This window comes from Callorhinchus milii, unplaced genomic scaffold (assembly GCF_018977255.1).
Source record: "Callorhinchus milii isolate IMCB2004 unplaced genomic scaffold, IMCB_Cmil_1.0 Scaffold4, whole genome shotgun sequence".
Lineage (NCBI taxonomy): Eukaryota > Metazoa > Chordata > Chondrichthyes > Chimaeriformes > Callorhinchidae > Callorhinchus > Callorhinchus milii.
In genome coordinates, this window is record NW_024704745.1 from 27,810,983 (window position 1) to 27,832,181 (window position 21,199).

General features: G+C 40.9%; 1 protein-coding gene across 1 annotated transcript in view; it reads left to right on the top strand.

Moving 5' to 3' along the window:
* Positions 1 to 613: 613 nt before the first annotated feature.
* The window catches only part of LOC103178621 (ETS-related transcription factor Elf-1), a 78,358-nt gene continuing 57,772 nt past the window's right edge, over positions 614 to 21,199 (top strand). The window contains exon 1 of the mRNA XM_007893460.2: positions 614 to 759. The gene's annotated coding sequence lies outside the window, so the exon portion shown is untranslated. The remainder of the gene's footprint in view (positions 760 to 21,199) is intronic.

Consider the following 21,199-nt stretch of genomic DNA (forward strand, 5'->3'; position numbering starts at 1 on the left):
TTATTTACCCAAACTATCATTTTATAAATACCAAGTAAGTGATATTATGACTCAGAAGAGTATGTTCTGATATCAGTCACATATTAAATGCTTACTGAAATAATTTCCAATAAGCAACCAAGTTTACAGATACATTCAGCTATTAATACTGAATCAGAGCACTGCAGGAAATCCTGTGACTTTTTGTTATGTGCTGCATGAGAAAAATCACTTGACCCACTGCAAATCTATTGTTTGCTCGTAATATCATTATTGGCAGGGAAACGCGGGGAGGTAGATGTTTACAACATTGGTTATTCCCCGGCATGTGGTATGTAAATGGTTAAATAGTAGGCCACTACTATTCCTGCTCATTTTCTTAAACGGCTAGTGAATACTTGGTAACTCAGGACATGACGGTACCTGTTAGCAGACTGGCTCTGACCCAAGTCTGCCAACTTCCTGTATTGTTAGCACACCTTGCCCTCTGCGTTCGCAGCAGAGACTGGTGTGTGAATGTGTTCTTATGCTTCACTTGGCTGTTTGCACTAAAGAGAAACTGGTTTCTCACCTCCAGAATTTGCATGTCTGTCCTGGTACAGCAATTGGCCTACAGCAACTTGGGCGTGCCTCTCCCAGAAACGCTTCAGCACAGATTATGACTCAATCAATACAGGAACAGCACTTCCCCAATCTTCAGTAGCCATATTTCACTGCAGGAGAACTGAACTGTTCTTTGGGATTTTTAAACCCGGCCTGCATGTCTGTCTCGTTGCTGAGGTGAGTAAAGCTATATCTTCCTTGTAATGATTTCTGCTTCAAAAGTGGGCTTTTGCGGAATGCGAGTGTTTCACCTGTTGAGGGAAAAATGGCAGAATGTTTATCGTGCTGAGTGAGTTCAGAACTGCAACCTTCTGTGTCTCAACTTCAGTAACGTACTTGTTTGAACTCATTAGATATTGGAGGAAGGGCACACAACACAGTGCTCGAGTCTCAGATTTGTTGGTTCTTGTTCCTTCGCCTCTGCTGAAGTGCTGTCAATAGTGGCAACAATGCCCTGACTGAAAGTGAAGGGGAAAGGTAACAGTAAACCCAGGCTCCGAAGAAAGGACTGAAAATAAAACCACCAGCTCTTATCTTGGAAATCAGCACACACAGCTTTCCCCCTCTCCACTCGCAATCATAAACCTCCGCACACCCATAAACACATATGCAGCTTGCAAACCCATTTGGGAATTAATGTAATTAGCATTACGGTGCACACATCACCATTTTCCAGACATGTGGAGGTGGACACAGATTGCTGGCAAAGGAGCTTGTGTTTCATGTAGTTGTGGGATAGTCTATGTTTAAAACAAGAGCCAGTGGTATTCATGCATTACATTACATTTGTGCCAAATGCGTTTACTTTTGCTTTAATTAATCACAAAAGAAGTGGAAAGTGGAAATACATTTGTGCAAAGGATAGATTTCTTTCCACCTTCATTTGGTCTGACTTGTGTGATCTGGCTTGGCTCTGTTCCCACAAATACACCAATGGGCGGACATGAGTCTCCTCTTCTGTGATGCAGGAAATGACTTGATGCTGTAACCTCACCAACAGAAAGATCTACGTTCCTGTTTTGCTAGAATCTCAAAGATTGTGAAATACAGGCTAGCATTCAGATAAGTCTTCTAAAATGATTTGGAGCCAAATTTAGTGATATGTTTATCAGGACAACTTATGCATGTTCTTCCATCCTTCTTGGCTTTTTATAACACCCAATCTGTGTGCTAACTAGGCCTCTTCAACCTTGACTTTTTGCATTTCCTGAACAGAAGTCACAAGCTACATCTAAACATAGGTTATATCCTTGTTGTTATCCATCTTTGCAATACTCAATAGAGCCTTTTTGTTTCTGGCTCTGATTCCATCAACTTCTCTGCTGCTTGCTCTCGCTAACTGAGCCATTGCGTAATCTTAGCAGTTTGTTTGACAACCCCTCCCTCTAATTCTGCTTTAAACCTTACATCTGAACCTTGACACAGACCACCACTGTATTCTCTCTCACATTAGGTTCTGCACATTAATACTCTCCTTGTCTATCTGCAAAGGTTCCACAGCAGATTGATTTTAAGATCCTCATCCAGACTATCAAATCCCTTCCTGACCTTGGTCCTTACAAGTTATACAATATCTTCTAACCTTAATCTCCCACTCATTTCCTCCACTGCTCCAACTCTGGTCCACTGTTTGTATCTTATTATATCTGCCCCACCATTGGTGACCAAGTGTTCTTTCATGATGTACTTAATCCCTGGAGTGCTCTCCCCAAATCCCTTTGCCTTGCACATTCTCACCCTACCTTCAAAGCCCTCTTGAAAGTATGTATATTTTTGGTCATCTTTCTCAAATTTCCCATTCTTTTCTCATTGTCTGTTGATCTCCATCATTATTGTGAGGCATTCATCCTATGTGAAAGCTGGTAATATAAGTGTAAGTGTTACTAATTTTGTACCTTATAAAAGCTACAGTGTTATTGATTCAATGAGGATAATCTGGGAGGACTCAGGGCCTGGAGCTTTCAGCAACAACTGCTCAATTTAAAGTCTGAGAATATCTCATCTTCTCTTAATGTGCAAGCTTTCCTATTAACTAACTCATTTAATTTTGAAAGTTATTTCTTTCAGACTTTGTTTTCATTTTATAAAGCCATCTCCAGTTCATACTCCATATAATGATTGCACACATAGAATAAAGAGTAGGAGGAAAATGTGTCAGATTCGAGAGGGAATTAGACAGCTATTTAATTGACTGAAGGACATGAGACAGGGGAATTAAAAACTGATAATGGGTTACCATGAACGGTAGTTGAAGCCAGATTGCTCCACTAATTTAAGAAAGAGCTTGTTGCTATAATGCAGAGGGGAATAAGGTGGATGTTCTGTAAGGATGAGTTGAAATCGTCCAAAGGGCTTTCCTCATCTGAATTTTTCTTGTGATCTGGTATTACATTTTTTTTACGTGTCAGATGAATCGCAATAGGCGTTTTCATTTCTTTACTATTTTATGTGGTGAATTTTGTGACATTTCCTAATCCGTTCCATGTGTTAATTAATCTTCTGGTCTCATAAGTTGTATTTAATTCAAATTGCAGTGTGGAATATCAAATGGTTTTACGATTAAACTTAGCAATAATTATAATCCTTACATTCGATGTAGTGATTTTCTTATCAAGGTGACATCTCAAAGTGCTTCATAGGATTCACTGTAAAGTCAAGTGATTGTATTTTGTAGGTGAATGTGGTTGCCAATTTGCGCATTGCACAAAGTAATGTTTCACAAACAGTATGAAGTGAATGACCAATTTTATTTGGGGGATTGTTGGCCAGTACACCATGAAAAATTCCTTTGTCTTTTTGAATAGTGCCAAAGATCTTTAACATCCACCTGATTAGGCAGATGGGACCTCAGTTTTTGTCTTGAGCAAAAAATGGCACCTCTAACAATGTAGCACACCCCAACACTGAACTGCAATGTCAGCCTAGCTTGTGAGTTCAAATTACTGATATCGACTGAACCAACGACTGTCTGACTCAGAGGTGAAAGTGCTACCAATTGGGCCAGGAAATTGACAAGTGGAGATGAGCACTGAGAGAGTGAATTACTTATGAGTTCATCGGGAAGGAGCTACATCATTTAAAATAAAGAAACTTAACTAAAATCTGATAAATCTGAAGCAAAAATAGATCAGCGAATGTTAGTGCAGTAAGACTTCACATCTGCTGAATAGTGACAGCTGGACACGGACAGGGAAGACCAAGCATGCCATGAACACACAAAACTTTAACATTTCATTGTTTACAGCCAGTGCTCTGAAGAGTATGAATGTCTGAAATAAAAATGGCCAAAATTACCCGTAGAATTGTTTCCTGTGGATCTGTAGAAGATTGTTAATACAATAGCCATCTCTGTTGATCACCACATTAACATGTATTCCTCATAGATGTCAAATAGATTGGGATGCCTCAGATGCCTACAACATAAACACATAAACAGGATATTGCGTCAGAGAGCTGGGCATGTGGGTTATAGCATTTTGCCGTTCTTGAGTTATGCGGGTAAAAGAATGTCAGTAACATGCTGCCAATGATGTGGGATTCCATTAACTTTACACCAAGGCTCCTGATACGTTTGAAACATGTTCCGAAATGCATTCCCCTTTGGCTGGCAGGGCAAGGGGAATGCACAGTGTAGACTACTGTGTGAGTGGCACACTGGGACTGAGATCTTTTCCTGCAAAGGTTGACAATCAGCAAGCAGGAGGAATAGCGTTACTTCCCACACTTAGTGACAGCCAGTGTAGGGTCTGATCCATTGGCACCTGCACTGTGAAGTGAGTGTATTTCCAGAATGACTGCTTCAGTTTATATAACAACTTATAAATAAAATAAAATAGAACAACAACTTGCACTTATTTAGTACCCTCCACACAGGGTAGCATCTCAGAGCGCTTAACATTAGTGGAGCCTAACTCCGAGCCGGGGGGAGGTGGCTGTAAGCAAGGTCGAAGCAAGGTTTTCAGGCAAGACTTAAAAAAGTAAATTCTGATGGTGAAGTAATTATATTTGTATGAAGCACTGCTTCTAGTAAATTAGATATTAGACACTGCATATGTGGCCAAGATGCAGGGTTTAAATCATGACTTGGGATGTAGTGCAGATTAAGTTCTTTTCTGTTATAGTTTCCTCCAATATATTTTCATCTCAAAGCAGGGAATGAGTGTTAATATATGAAACATATTAATTTATGCTAGGTGTGGTTTATTTCTGTAGCAGGAGTGAAACTTGCTTCAGACCGAAAAGTATGTTTTAGTTTTGTGAATTTTGCATTTTGAATTTGGCTAATCTATTTTATTTGTTTGTGAGAAACCTGTTAATCTAGGTTGTATTTGAATCGTTTCTAAAATTTGCAGCTGTTAGTTTCTGTCAAGATTACTTTGTCTAATTTCACCCTTGTATTATGAAGTGAGTATATTCCAGAATGACTGCTTCAGTTTTATCTGCCTTGGGATGTTCTCTCGACGTGAAAGACGTTATTGTAATAATGTGTTGTAATTTCAGATATGCAATTCAGATTTTCTTTCTCGGAACACTAAAATGATACTGAAGGTTCAGGCACAAGCACTTTGTCTGCTTTGATCCTGGTTTTCTGTTCCTCAAGACACTCCTCTTCGACTGCACCTTCAGTCACCCTCCTACCCTCCCTGCCCTGCAACCCTCCTGATCCTAACTCCCTGCTCACATCCAAATCCCTGACTATCCAGCTGGGACGTCCTCCCGACGTGAATGGTGCTATACAAATGTAATTTGTTTTTGTTGTTTATTGCAGCAAGTGTTTTGTAATTTACAGTGTATTTCAGAGCTAGTGTCATGAGCGCAGCTGATCCCTGGCTATCTGATTTCAAGATATTGTCAGAATTTACTGTATAGTAAATTCACAATGAATAGAGTAACATTAACCAGCAGCAGATATAGCCTGTTGTTTTATGTCCTTTATAATGGTGATAATCTACATTTGTGGGCTGTCTATTGGTCCAAAGATACTTTATATATGGTGCTGCTTCACTGTTGCGCTAAAATATTCAGCACAAGTTTGCAGTGGAAGAGAAATTCTGGTCTGCAGCTTAAAGGGCTTGGCCCTAGCGATAGTGCCAGAGAGAGCAACAAGAATGACTCCATTGTTAGAGGAATGAGGTATGACTCATCAGCAATGATGAAAGAATCAAGGCTATTAAGTCTGCTCCCACTCTCAGGAACTCCATCCCAGAGTCCATCCGACTCCTTCCCCTACCTTGTCCATCGGGAGATCTACCTCTTTGACCTGACTTTCGATCATCTTTCCCCTCCCCACTCCCCTTAGCTCCCACCTTGAGCTCAGGTACCAAGGTAGAATTGTTGAGTGCTTTCAATAAATTCAAAACTCTGCCACCCGTATCCTCACCCATACTAAACTCTGCACCACTAGCTTACCAGGCATCACTGGCTTCCTATTGTACAACGGGTTGATTTTAAATAACCTCACACTCGCATATATATATATCTTCATGCAGCTCCCTACCTCTCCGACCTACGTACATCCTACTCTTTTACCCTGCCCCATTAGCTAAACTGGCTCTGGCCCCCTCCACTCCACTGTTGTGGCCGTGCTTTCAGCCACTTACTCCCAAAACTCTGGAGCACTGCCTCAATCACCCCATCTTGCCTCCTCTTTGCCCCTCTTCAGATCACACCTGAAGACCTTTCTCTTTGACCGGGCCTATGTCCACTTCCCTTTCTCTCAGGTTCAAACTTTGCCATTGTTAAGCAATTCAAGACTCTACCTCGAATGAAGGACGCAATTTGAATGCAAGTCGATGTTGTTGCTGTTGCTGTTATTTGGGACATCCTCCCAATGGGAAAGGAGCTATATAAATGTCTATATAAAGGTGTTGTGTTTCAGTGCCATTTTGGGGAATCTAGCTTATCTCAACTTTTGTAACTTGGCCCATTTTTCACTGTATGGAAATTCTGGGATATAACGCCATTTATTGTATTTTAGTGAAACTGTTGTGTGAATGTTTTTCACTGTTTATAATAAGTCAGCAAGACCCTATTGTAAAACAGCGCATTTGAATGTGTTGTGGCTATGAGAAAAAAACATTCATAACACAATGCAAAAGTTCCATTTCCTGAACTTGGCAGCAAGGGAAGTGACAAATAGTCGTTTGGAATCACAGCAGAATTGTCACATGTGGGTTGATCCCTCTCTTGTAATGCTTTGCAAACTGCGAACTGCAACTTGTACATCAGCATGTTTTGCAGAACTGAAAATTATTTTACAAGAGCTCAGTGAACAGCATGACTGCTATAGTCGTCAAAATCACAGCAGCACATTTGCGATGGTGTCTGTAGTAAACATAAGTAAGTAGAGATCAAAGATATGAGGTGAATAATAAACCACACAGCCACTCCACTTTACACTATATTCCGTGAAGCGCTTTGAGGAGTCTTGATGTGATAAAGCGCGATATTAAATGCAAGGATTATTATTATTAAAAATCAGACGACTATCTATAACGACTATCTGTAAATCCATGAAAATAGGGAAGTTTTGTTTTCTCATGGACTACATTTAGTAAGTAGTCAACATTTATTAAGAATTGTGTGGTTAAAGGTCATGAAATATTGTTTGATTAAGCACATTTTCTTTTTGAGACGAGAGAATAAAGAATCACAGATCATGCATAAATGATTGTATTAGGACTTGCATAATTTATCTTATTTGACTGTTTCTTGTTAAAAGACCAATAAGAGGTTTGTGAAACCTTTTTTATAAAGGCTTTGGCCTTTAGCAAAGGTAACCCAATGGACATTGTGTTTGCATTAGCACCCTGGGGGAGTGTCTACACGTGAAGGATGTGTGGATGTCAATCTTTATTGGTTTAAGGAAATGTTTGTCTGGGTAATGAAAAAAACATTAAACAGTGATCTACATTTTTTCCTTTATTCTGTTTCCACTCTGACGCTGTGCTGCCGAACCAACTTTGTTCTAGCATTTGCTGCTGGGCTTGCTCCACCTCCAACAGGATATTCAAACACACAGGTGACCTTTGCACCAATGATTTACAGGGAAACGGGGCACCCGAGATGACAATTGTGGAGTACTTCTTAATAAACTAACGCTAGCATTTTCATTGAAAAGATAAGTGAAAGCAGGGCGACATCACAGCAACGATGTCCGAGAAAGAGAACGGTGTAAGTTTTATTAATTTTGTCTGTAGAATCGGTAGATTGCATTGTGTTTCCTCATCAGTGCCGTGCTGCAGTTGTGTGATAAAACATTAACCACAAAGTGATGTAAAGTGGCGAAAACAAAAGATTGAATCATTCGTGCTGCTGTATTTACTGGTCTCAGTGATGAGTGTGTAGATCTGGCACATAGGCTGTATTACTCGATATGGGCTGAAATAGTGTGCAACTGTTAGTGAACGGGTGTCATCATTATATAAAAGGGTACAGTGGGGTGGAAATGTGACAATTATTAGTTAAGAAACCATAACATTTCAATTGATAATCATTGACTGATTCAGATTTGAACACCCTGTGATTTCAACAGAATGGTTTCATCCAAATTAGTTTTTAAAAATTGTTCAGCCGCTTCCTTGGCTTGACACCGAGTGAGCGTGGGGAAAATATAAATTGTTTGCAAGCCCAGATGCTGCATCTGAAGCTGTTATACAGGATATGAGTTAAGCCAGTGAACTATAATTAAATGCTCATTTTCGATGTTTGGGAACATGGAGATTTTCGGGCTCAAATACTGTGCCAAAGATGCCGGGGTTGTTAAGATCTCAAACGGATGAATAAGTGTAGAATGAAATGTTGCTGTTTCTTGACGGATTCTATATGATAATTAGCACACAGAATCTGTTATAAAATGTCGGATGTTTGACCTGGGTGTGACCGTGTAGCTATCTACATTATATTACAACACAGCTCCATAAACTCTGCTAGTGCACCATGAGGTGGGAGGTGGAGGGAAATTTAGAGTGAACAGAACAGCAGCACGTTCCCAGGAGGAAAAGGATCCTTGCATTTGATAAAGTGCCTTATCACATCTTCGAGACATCTCAAAGCGCTTCACAGAATATACTGTAAAGTGAGTTGACTGTATATTTGTGGGCGCAACTCGGTAGCCAATTGCGCACAGCAGAGTCCCACAAACAGTCGTGGATTGAGAGACCAATTCATTTTTTTTAAGGAATTTTTACCCCTGGAAAAGCGATATACTAAACGACTAACAACCGAGTTCCTACTTACTGCTAGGTAAACAGAGGTGTGTGAAGTAAGGAAACTTGCCCAACGTTTTGCCCTGCAGGAATCAAACCCAGGTCTATCGCTCGCGAGGCAAGTGCTCTAACCACTGAGCTACAGGACCCCTGTACATCACATATACAAACAAAATTTATGTTTGTATATGTGTTAAAATTTATTGGGTCAAAAGCAATCAAGGACAGCACAATACTGTCCTGCTGTTCAAATCAGCTTGTTTTTCTTTGTCCCCAAATATGCTCCACAATTTCCTGCCTCCCCAAACATTGCTCTTTTAATGTGTGCCCTCTAGATTGTCATTGGCGCAATAACTGCAGCTGTATAACCTTATCTGAGTATCAGATAAGATCATGCAGAGCTGGTTAAAGGTAAGATTTGTTGAGACTGTTTCTTCTCATTTTGTTGAACAAACATACAGCAGCACTCCCTCCTTTATGCTCATCCTGTAATTCAGGAAGTCTCAATATAATTTTGTACCTTTACTACAGTCAGATAGTGCTGAAGACTTTTGCACCCAAAACACCCTCAAAAAGGGACTTATACTAGTGCTTATTTGTAATTATACAAAACTCTCAAAACAAACTCGGATTATTGAGACACTTTTGTGGTGGGAATACTATCTGGCTTTATTATGTCTTAATAAAACAGCATTCTCTCTCTGGCACTAATGCTGGTAATACATTGCCGCTGAATTGGGCAGTCAAAAGAAAAGCAACAAACTTAATAATGAAATTTGTGATAATAATATTCCTTGCATTTGATATAGTGCTTCAGCACATCGTTCAAGATGTCTCAAAGCATTTCATAAAATGTAGTGCAAAGTCTTCTGCTTGTCTATTTATAGGCAAACACAATAGTCAATTTGCACACAGCAAGGTCCCACAACCAACCATGAAATGAAAGACCGATTCCATCTGGAGGATTTTTCACCAGGACACTAAGAGAAACTCCCTTCTCTTTTCCAATAGTGTCATGCGTTCATTAACTGCTTTTAAACAATTGCTTAGAACAACAACTTAGGATGTAGTGAGACAGTAGGGCATGAGAACATAGGTCTAAAATTGTAAAAGGGAATTTCAAGACACCACCATGAAGCATTTTTTTTATCCAAAGGGTAAAGTTTTACCTGGAACAAGGTACCAGGAAGGGTGGTTGAGGCAAAGGTGCTGAACTCATTTAATAATACACCTCAATAGTGTGATGGGAAGGCAGTAGAGTGGACCTTCTGAAAGGATAAGGTGAAATGGGATGAAAGTCTTCTTCATCTTAACTATGTTTTGATCTATTGAAAGCATGGGCTTCTTGTCAGTGTTCACAATGATGAGCTGTGCGGGTTTAGCTAGTAAACCTCCAATTTTACCCCAATGCACACTCCTGCTCCCCAGGCCTTTGCTTTTGCCAACCTCTGCCTAAATTTTCCAGGATTAGTAATAATAAATTGGTCACACAATCCAAGATTGTTTGTGGGACACTGCTGTCCACAATTAGCTGCCACATTTCGCCTACAAAATATACAAAAGTCGATTCACTTTACAGTATATTCTGTGAAGCACTTTGAGATGTCTCGAAGATGTGATAAGGCGCTATTTCAAATGCAAGAATTATTATATTATCTCCAGCGAAAGAGTGTGCACTCCATACCAAATAATGCAAAACATTAGTGATGGGTTTCCACGTCTGTCAGACACAATACAATATGATGGACAGTCTAAGAGTTGAACTCAAGCTGGGGTGATGGAGGATGGAAAGATGGCTGAAAGTGCAGTTTGAGTGGAAAGTCCTGAGGAGGACCTGGAAGGAGATGAAGGAGGGGGGAGTTGAAGTGACTCCGCGATGGGGTTCGGGAGGTGAGGTCAGATATCCTGAAAGCCTGACCTCTGATGGGGTGGTCGTGAAGCAAGACGGTGCCCACTGAGGGGAGGGAGCAACCAGGTTTGTAGATTGTAGATACCCAACTGATCAACAAAATAAGCATAGCCAAGTGTCCACAAACTCATTAAGCAATTTTTTTCTAATTGAAAACTTTTGTATCATACAGTGGATTACATACTCGTGCATAAATTTACTTACATTTGGAGGAACACTTACATTGTTACAATGAGTCTGCTAACATTCAGTTGTATTTTTATTCTGTGAAGCACTTTGAAATGTCTCAACGGTGTGATAAGGCACTATATCAAATGCAAGGATTATTATTATTGTATTGGGTAAACATTATACATTATACAACATAGCACATGTTGCTTGACCTGATCATCCCCTCCATCATACATTCAAGCTGATTTTTTTAAAGATCCCAGTGTCCTGGTCTCAATTACCCTTCTTGGTAATCTGTTACAGTCATTAATTGACCTTAAACTAAAGAAAACCTGAGGATTGTTCCCCATGAGCTATCCAAGAAATTAACTTACACCTTTTTAATTTTGTTAAAAGATGACCATGCATCTGGCTTTTTCATAAAAAATTACGATTTAACAAATCAGCATGGATCTCAGTATAGTCACACAATTCAATGCTGTTTACTAAACATTTTTAGGTAGATGTGGTGTATTTTTTGTGTTGTTCTATCTATTTTGTTAAAAGATTTCCAGTGGTCTGGGGCATATTCTTGCAGAATTTCCTATCGGGAATATATGAACATATTGCTTGTGAGGCGTGTGCTCTAACCACTGAGCTACAGGACTCCACAGATCCAAGAATCTGAGAGCACAGTGCAGCACAGGGAGCATTGAGAATAGGTTAGGATAGTCCACGACATTGCAGCTGGCTTGATTTGAATGCACACTAGCCCCTTGAATATAAAACACCTCCTTTTTCCCTTTAATATTCCACCTACCTTTATCCCTCCCTCCCTCCCAGTCTTCTGAAGGAGTCTTATTTGTGGCTGTTTTGACTTCCTGAAGTGATGATAGACTTCAGAGGTAGGACTGTAAAGTCCTATTCATTAATTCATATGTGCATCCAATGACATAAATCAACATGGAATTAAATATGGTGTTACTGCATAAAATATATATCTACTTTATCTCCTTTGGAAGAAAGAATCCCTGTCCCCAGTCCCCACACTAGTTTGATGAGATCCATCGCATACCTAAGTGTTTATTCCAGTCACGTACTTCTAGTGGGATTCTAGAAGTACTTTGTCCTCTCATTTTAGGGTCTTAGCATTGTGGGATCTTGCTCATTGTGTCAAAGAATTAACCCAGTCAATGCAAGCTCCCAGTTAAACTAAGTGAAACGATTTGAGATGTCTCAATAATGTGATAAGGTGCTATCTCAGAAACAAGGATTATTATAATTTGTGCTTTGTTACTCATTCCTCTTTGCTATGTCTTTCTTACATCAGTTTAACCAAGCTGAGGAGGTGAGAGAGAAGGGCTGGGAGCAACAAAGCTGCTCTATAAATCAGCAAAGAGAGAGAGAGAGCACAGAGGAACCATCAGAAACAAGAAAAAGAGAAGCCATATTGCTGATAGATTTTGGTTATATTAGAAAATTAATCCCTTGACCGTCCTTACATGGGACTCTAGGCTTGGAGTAGATTACACTCCTCCAACTGCCAGGAGGACCTTGTGATGTGGATAAATGTGTTTCTACAAAACATGAAGGATTCTATCAGTGTTTTGGCTGTCTACTTAGCTGAAGAAAGTATGACACATTTGAGGATCACAAGATGTTCGTACAGGGAGTGTTAGTTAACATTCACCTGTCAGCAGCAGTGCAGAGATCTGTGCTTACGTGTGACCTGAGCAATGAGATGTTTTCTTTAAACTGCAGGGGGTTGCAATGGAAAGAAAAGCGAGGTAGGGGTAGAAATTGTAATGGAAACTGTGATGGAAATAGTAATATTGATTTGAAATGTGGGTCACTTTGTTTAAATCGACCTACCTGTTTCAGTTCTCCTGTTATTGTAAAGTACGGTCAGTCAACCATGTTATTTTAATTCAAGTCCACTGTGGCATAGTACTTCATTTTGTGTGGGTGCCTGAAGTATTTCCTGTAAGAACTTCTGACTTTCCGTTCTTGTGGAACAAAACGTGACACATCACAGAAAGAGTAAGCCATCGATGCTCTGGTTAACTTTATGTACCAAGTTGGAACATAATTTTTCCGTACACAATTTTGTTACTGGGATTTTATTTAGCAGGAGAGCACTTGATTCAAAATCTGGTCCTTGGTTTGTTCCAGGAAATGAAACCTGATTGCAAACTCTGCTACAGTAGCAGAGTTGCTTTAGTTGTATTTCTGTGCAGCACAGATGCTTGGCTTAACTCAGTGTACAGCTTTGACCATTCAAGTAGGTTAAATGGGTGAGCAAAAGTGGCCTCGGTGACTCATTAACTATCCTTGTTATTTCTGGTTGCTTGGGCCATGCATCTCAAAGGAATTCAGCAGAATAATGACCCAAATGTAAAATGGTTGAGTTATGTTTCAAACTCAAATTCAGTTACGTGGTATCTGGGTCCTGATCATATGTCCAGCTGGTCAAAGTCTGAAGTGGTTACTTGGAGTGATCACTGACTACAATGAATGAATGGAGATGTCACATTGAGTGCTTTTCAGTTCCAAGAGTGTCTTGCAGATTTCTGTAAAAGTTAACTTGTACTGCTGTCTTGAAGGTTTACTAATTGAAAAGTTTGCCAGTAGCAAAGTTGAGCAGTGTTGATGAAATGTTTCGCACCGGGAACGGAAGCTGTAAAGGCTGTTCTTCACCAAAGCAGCAGATACTGTTGGTGGTTTAACTGACAGGAAGTAAAAGCGGATAGGGAATCTAAGTGACAAGCATGTCCCCTCATAATATTCATACTTTGCAAGTGCTGCTTTCTATATTTAGATATATCAGTAATATCTTATGCAGTTGGGTTGTACATAATCTCTTAAAGCAGCTGTGCTACTGTAGCAGAGTTTGCAATCAGGTTTCAGTTCCTGCAACAAATCGAGAACCAGCTCTTAAAAACTCTGTTATGGAATCTTCATGTTGACCACTTCCAATGGACGTGAAACCTGCTGATTTTCCATGTTATTGAAACAGGCTTTAGAATGGACTAAATGAATAGATCTTTCAGAAAGACAGCCACGAACTGACATCACAACCAAGCTTGATCCAAATCTTTCATTCAATGTATGTACACACTCAGACTTTCCAATTTTATTATCAATCGTGATGCATCGCCAAGTTTCGCTGGACTGAATCAAACCTATCACTTCTCCCTTGCCTCAGCCAAATCATCCTATTCCAGGATGATCCTGCAGGCCAAGAACAACCCCGGGCTTCTCCTCCACCACCACTAAGCAGCTCCTTTGCCTTTCTTACCATACCTATCCTCTCCTCCAACTCCAAATGTGAAGAAATGTTAGGCTTCCTTGGGTTCAAAATCAAGAGGATCCACTCTGCTGCCTTTTCCCTTCCTACTGCCATCCCAACCCCATTGCCCCTTCCACCCTCATTCCTTCCTTCTCTCTACACCTCCATCTTCCTTCACTTAAATGTCCTGAATAATAATAATAATAATCCTTGCATTTGATATAGCGCTTTTCACGTCGGGAGGACGTCCCAAAGCGCTTCACAGAACACACTGTAAAGTGAATTGACTGTATATTTTTGGGCGAACGCGGCAGCCAATTGCGCACAGCAATGTCCCACAAACAGTCGTAGATTGAAAATGACCAATTTATTATTGTTTTTGGTTTTGGAGGGATTATTATTAGGCGTGTGGAGTAAGGAAACTTGCCCAAGGTTTCGCCCTGCCTGGAATTGAACTCAGGTCTCTCGCTTGCAAAGCGAGTGCTCTAACCACTGAGCTACAGGACTCCACAAATGACCCCCATCATGTGACCCCTTGACACCCTCTCCTAACTTCCCAGCCCCACCTCCTTGCCCCTTTCTAACAGACTTGTCAACCTTTATCTGTTCACTTGCACAGTTCCCATCCCTTCAAAACAGCTGTCCTCATCTCTCTCCTCACAAAATCTTCCCTTGGCTCATCCCTTTCCTCTTATTGTTCCTCAGACTTGCTCTTTCCTCTCCCTGGAATCCCTACATGAACCCCTCCAATCCAACTTTTGTGCTCCCCACCGTACCAAGACTGCCCTGGTCTAAGTCACCAATGATGTTCTCTAAATCTGTGACTAGGCTCTCTGCCTCCTCGTTCTTCCCAATCCCTCTTCCGTCTTTGATTCTGTCGACCATTCTATCCTTCACTGTCGCCTTTCCTCTCAGCTCCACCTTGACAGTTCTATCCTTGCCTGCTTTCATACCTATCCCTATGTCTCCACTTTGTATCTGCCAATAGCTTCTCCTCACACCATCATGTGTGGTATTCCTCAGGCTAGATCACACCAACTCTTATCACTGAACTTCCCAAATCTTTCCACCACAAGTTGCAGAGCATCCAGAATTCATGTCCTCTCCTACACAAGACTCTATGAGCTTATCACTCTCATCTGCTGGTTCCCCAACCCCAAAGCATTGTGGTTAAAATCCTCACTTTTAACACCCTCCATGGTCCTGCTCCACCCTACTTCTGTGAACGTCTTAACCCAACCAACTTGCCCACTCCCTCTGCTCAACAGATACTGTTTCATATCTCCATCTGCTCACCACACTATTAATGGTCAGACTTTCAGCCAATCTGCCTCTACTCTTTAGAACTCCATCCCTTCGCTTTACTCCTTCGACGCCTCCTTCAAGGTCTGCCTCAAGCATTTTTTCTTTGCCAAACCTTTGGTCATCTTCCCCCTCCTCTTGCCCCGCCCCCTTCTCCATCCTTTCCATATCCAATCCCCAGGCCTGGGGGCAATCCCTTGGCTCAAGCACCTTGAGAAGTCTCCTCCCCTGATGTGAAAGGTGCTATATAAATACAAATTATTATTGTCATAATAGTCAACAACAACAACAACAAAATGACATTTATAGAGCTCCCTTCACGTCCGGAGGACGTCCCAAAGTGCTGAACAGTCGGCTGTTGGGGCCCGAGCATGGCGGAGGGGTGGTGTAGGTGTGAGGGAAGGCAGAGAGGTGGGAGGGAGACTGGCCTTGAAGGTTGCGAGGGAGGAAGCGAGGCGAAGGGACCATGGGATGGAGTTCTAGACTGTGGAAGAGAGGCAGAGAGGCCGAAAGCCCGGCCACCGATGGTAGGGCGGGTCGGGCAGGAGACATGGAGTAGGCCAGAGTCGGCTGAGCAGAGGGAACAGGCGGGTTGGTAGGGGGTTAGGAGGTCACAGAGATAGGGTGGGGCAAGGCCATGGAAAGCTTTGTATGCGAGGACCTGGATCTTGAACTGGATCCTCTGAAGGATAGGGAGCCAGTGGAGTTGGGCGAAAATGGGGAGATGGGGTCACGGAGTTTGGTGTGGGAGAGGACACGGGCTGCAGAGTTCTGGATTATCTGCTGCCTGTGGAGAGAGGAGTTGGGAAGGCAGACAAGCAGGGCGTTTGCATAGTCGGACAGGAGGGTTGTAGAATGTCACAGAGGTAGGGTGGAGGAAGGACACTGAGGGATTTGAAAGTGAGGATGAGCAGGATCTTGAATTTGAATCCCAGAGAGTTCAATGGAGTCCTGTGGCATATTGGTTAGAGTACTCGCCTCGCAAGGAAGAGGACACAGGTTCAATTCCCAGGCAGGGCGAAACCTTAAGCAAGTTTCCTTACTCCACACGCCTTTGTTTACCTAGCAGTAAATAGGAACCCAGTTGTTAGTCGATTGGCGGATTACTTTCAAAATCCTTTTTTAAAAAAAAGTAATTTGGTGAATCAATCCACAACTGTTTGTGGGCACTGCTTTGTGCAATTGGCTGCAGCGTTTTGCCCAGAAAATATACATTCAATTCACTTTACAGTGTATTCAGTGAAGTGCTCAGAGACATTTCAATGACGATAAGGTGTTATATCAAATGCAAGGATTATTATTAATTGTAGATTTCCAAGAACCAAGGCTCAGGAACCCCAGAAATGCCATTGTCACATTGAAATTAACAAGAGTTTCCTAATTCATTTCTATGGCTGTAAATTTTTAACAAGAGCAATCTTGTTCAGTTCAAAGCAGGTTTTGTTCAGCTGCAATGCCTTTCTAGTGACGTGAGTTGCCATTCACTGAGTCCCACCCAATATCTTAACTCCAGCTACTTCAGCAAAGTAATCGGGGAGATTCATTTTCACTGTAAAATTACCACATCCCCCTGGAAAAAGCTGACTGTATCAATTAGCAAATGCCAAAATATTGCCTATTTTTGACAGCAGCACATTATTTTCAACTCCATAGAGATTGCTAAGGTTGGCAGAATACTATTCCAGTTTTGTACACCTCACTGCTTTCAAGATGACAGAGTAGGAAAGTACAAAGACACACCTTGTCTTTCAGTTCCACATTCAGGATCCACACTGATCACTTTGGTTTGCCTCTTCCTTAATGTGCTGCAACCTTATATCCAAAAGCTATTTTCAAGAAAGCCATGAAAATCCATGATTGGATTTCAAAACTCCAGTCAACTAAAAGGAATCAAGATTGTTAGATTTAGAGCTAGATGCATCCAAGGAATTTTGTGGATATTTATGAGTGTGTTGGATGGACCAATAATCTACTCTTGGCTGAAATTATTATATTTCTATGAATCATTTTGATCTGGAACGCATGCTTACTCAGCTAAAATAAAATTAAAAATAGAAGTACTAAGTGGTAGTTGAGAAATTTGCAAGTTGCAATCCTGAAACACAACTCTAAGCTAGGTACTAGATAAGAAACATAACCAAATGATTTACAATGTACAATTAAGAAATGGCAGACTCGCATGTTCAGTGGCAGAAGCGTTAATTATCAACAAAATTAACGGTGTTTAGTGTGAACTGTGCATTGTGAACTTCACCTTGAACCTGGAATACCCTAATTGGCCACTGGTGAGTTGTTCCATTTCCTTCCCTGACCCTTACCTTTAATTTTCAAACGAATGTGCCACCTTCTGAGGGGTGAATTTTTTTTTTACCTTTTTTGTCCCTTGAAGAGTTGCAAGGTTTATTTTTACCCCAGGAACTTCACTGCTTGCTTTGACACTGTATACACTCCATTCTCTTCCACCTTTCCTTCACGGTGGACTTCTGTGATAACGGGCTTTTATGACTCCTACCTGTTCCAATGTGATCACAACATTTTCTCAAATGACTTCTTATTCCATGCAACAGAGTCATCTCGTATACTCCAGACCTCCATACCTAGATGTTGTCCTTTGCTTTGACCTCATCATCTGCAAACATGGGGTTTGCTTCAATATGTAATAATAATAACAATCCTTGCATTTGATATAGCGTCTTATCACATCTTCGAGACATCTCAAAGAGCTTTGCAGAATATACTCTAAAGTGAATTGACTGTATATCTTCTGCCAATTGCGCGCAGCAGTGTCCCACAAACAGTCGTGGTTTGAGTGACCAAATTATTATTTTTAAAAAGTTTAATTTAAAAGATGCTCTGAGGTAATCTTCAGAACGGTGACTGGGTGGTAGCGTAAAACATTGCAGTGCAGTACTTATGCATGCATGCATGATGATTATACTTAATTCTACCTCTTCTCCAATACATACACCGTGAATCCAATTTGCAGTATATTCTGTGAAGCTCTTTGAGATGTATCAATGATGTGATAAGACATTATATCAAATGCAAGTATTATTATTCATTGGGTCTGGTGTAAGAGAGCTTGTGGACGATTGAATTCTGAATGATCTGGAGCTTGTAGAGCCTTGAGCTAGGAAGGCCAGTGAGCAGGATACTGGAGAAGTCAAGTCCATGGGTGATTAAGAGGTGAATGAAAGTGTTGGAAGGAAGGTCGCGATGGAGGCAGATAATTTTGTGGAGACGTAGGAAACTAAAATTTCCTGTCAAGAAATTCTTCTTTCTCCATTGATAGTGGGAATTGCTGGATTCATGAACAATTAGCTTAATTTGTCATTATATTCATTTCATTGGTGGGATTCGAATATTAAGAGATCTGAAAACAAAAAAGGATGCATGATGTGGATTCTGATAAGAAATGCACAGTGATATGAGCTGCCTTTGCATGGATTACATGCATTTTGGATTCCACACCCGCAATCGCTTAGTCCAGTGATAAAGATAATGGTGTTGTCAGTGTTGCTAAGTCAATAAGCTTGAGAAACTGATGCAGACAGATACCGGTACTGTTATGTGATACAATTGGTCGGTTGGCATTTGTACTGCAGCTTTGCTTGCACTGTGTAATCGGATACCCTGCTGGAATGGTGAGTAAATGAAGGGGAGGTGAGCACATTGTGAGAGAACTGGATTTTCAGGTCTGCCAAATAACGACTCTGTGTTGTGTTTTGGTTAACACCGCACTGCCTGTGAGTACTCATAACAAGATAACTTGTGCTGAATCTTGTATCAGTTTTTTGAATGATTTCTACAATTCAAACTGTAGCTGTTGAAACAAGGTAAACTCTTATGAACAGAAGTTTTTGCTCTTTACTGTACTTTTAAATCGATCTTGAAACTGAGGCAACTGCTGTTTACAGGCCTAATAAAATCTAGGCCTGTTTGACAGCTGAAGAGAAAACACTGAGACTTAGAACAGCAGTTGCTGGAAGGTGTTAGCTTGGGTCCAGGTTTGTGAATCAGGGCTTGGAATCCATCTTGATTGATATTCATTGACATCCTCCTGACGTGAAAGGTGCTATGCGAATGTAATTTGTTGTTGTTGCTGCCTGCTCTTCCGACTGGATTTAGAACCAAATGATGGAATCATCAATTAATGGGTCGGAATCTATGCCTGAGCTGTGGGCAGGAGGATGTCATCAATATTCTCGTTTCAAGTTGACCTGTGTTGCTAAAAAATGCTTGTAATGAGTTCCTGGTACCTGCTATTCACCTAGTGAGGTATCAAACCTGTACTTGTCGAATGTCAAATGACCAGCTAACCTCGGGTGACGGGGAAGGTAAGCGGGAAGATAAGAGTTGAGCTGACTTCAAAGTGATGTGCCTGGCGATGTAATACTGGAATTATGTTGATCCTTTGTAGCAGTCTTTATAGCACGTTTCTGAACCAGGCAGGTCTGCAGTGCTCCACGACATTGTTAATGATAGACCTGACAGCCTCGCTCATTGGCTGAACTTGGAGGGACAGACTAGTCATTGGAGACAGGGATTCTTCTCTCTCAGATGCTGTTTACCCTGAAAGTCAAAACTTTAATGGTTCCTAGCTGGACAAGCAGCATGAAGCTTGGTAGACAATGCTTACAAGAGCAGGCTATTCAGTTCCTGTTGGCAACCTGTGGCTTTTACTTTCTGGAAATAAATAAGCAGGGCACATGCCTCCAGAGACAGAAATGCATTCTTCATTCTTCATTCATGCATATGTGGAATGTGTGTTTGTCTCTAAGACTTATTACTAGTATGTCAAGAAACGTGGAAATGCAATATGAAGCTTTGCATAATAAATGGAGATGAGTACAAGGCATCCAATGCTTCATATAGTAACTAAATTCTCTTCTTTGTGAGGATGATAGAGTATAACGAGGGTTTTAAACTCAATTGATATGATAATGAGAGCAAACAGCAGAGAGAAAGTGTTACCATTTAGGATTTGTCCTGTAGCTCAGTGGTTAGAGCACTCACCTCGCAAGTGAGAGACCTGCGTTTGATTCCCAGGCAGGCGAAACTTTGGGCAAGTTTCTTTTCTCCACAAACCTCTGTTTACCAAAGGTGAAACTGATTTCAAAACATATTCAAACAGCAGTTGTCTTCTATCGGAGTAGAGTCGGCAGGAGCAGCCAACAGAATAGTAGTAAAGCTGCAATCCAGTGAGTTTAATGAGGGCCTATTGTAAGTAATCTGAACTGTAGGTTTGTACTTTGCAATTGGGTTAAAGTGCTTTTTGGCATTTTTTGCACTGCCTTCACTCAGTGGATAAATGATTAGCTTTGAAATCTAATCAGCTATTAGGACTGAGTGGAAGAGAATATAAATTCATAAAATCAGATGAAATGTCCTTCCATTTCCTTACCTTCCTTCTGCATCTTCCGTTTCTTCTGTATCATTCCTTGCCAAAATCAAATTTCCTTCAGTTTGAATGTATTCTTTTGTTTGCTTTTCCTTTTGTATTTTTTTTTGGTTCTTGTTTGAGTTTGTAACCCACTTATGTTCTTCTCTTCCTCCTGCCTCTCTTTTGCCACACTGCAGTCAATCACCAGGGGAGTATCTTTGTTTCTTGGATTTCAGCAAAAGCGTTGCAGTGAAAACATAATTTCATCTGTGCTTGTGGCAGATGGCTTATGGCTTGATGCAACTTTGTATGTGGCCTCGAACCAAAAAGGTAAATTAGAGGCAATCCCCAGAATGGATATGACAGAATAGGATTTG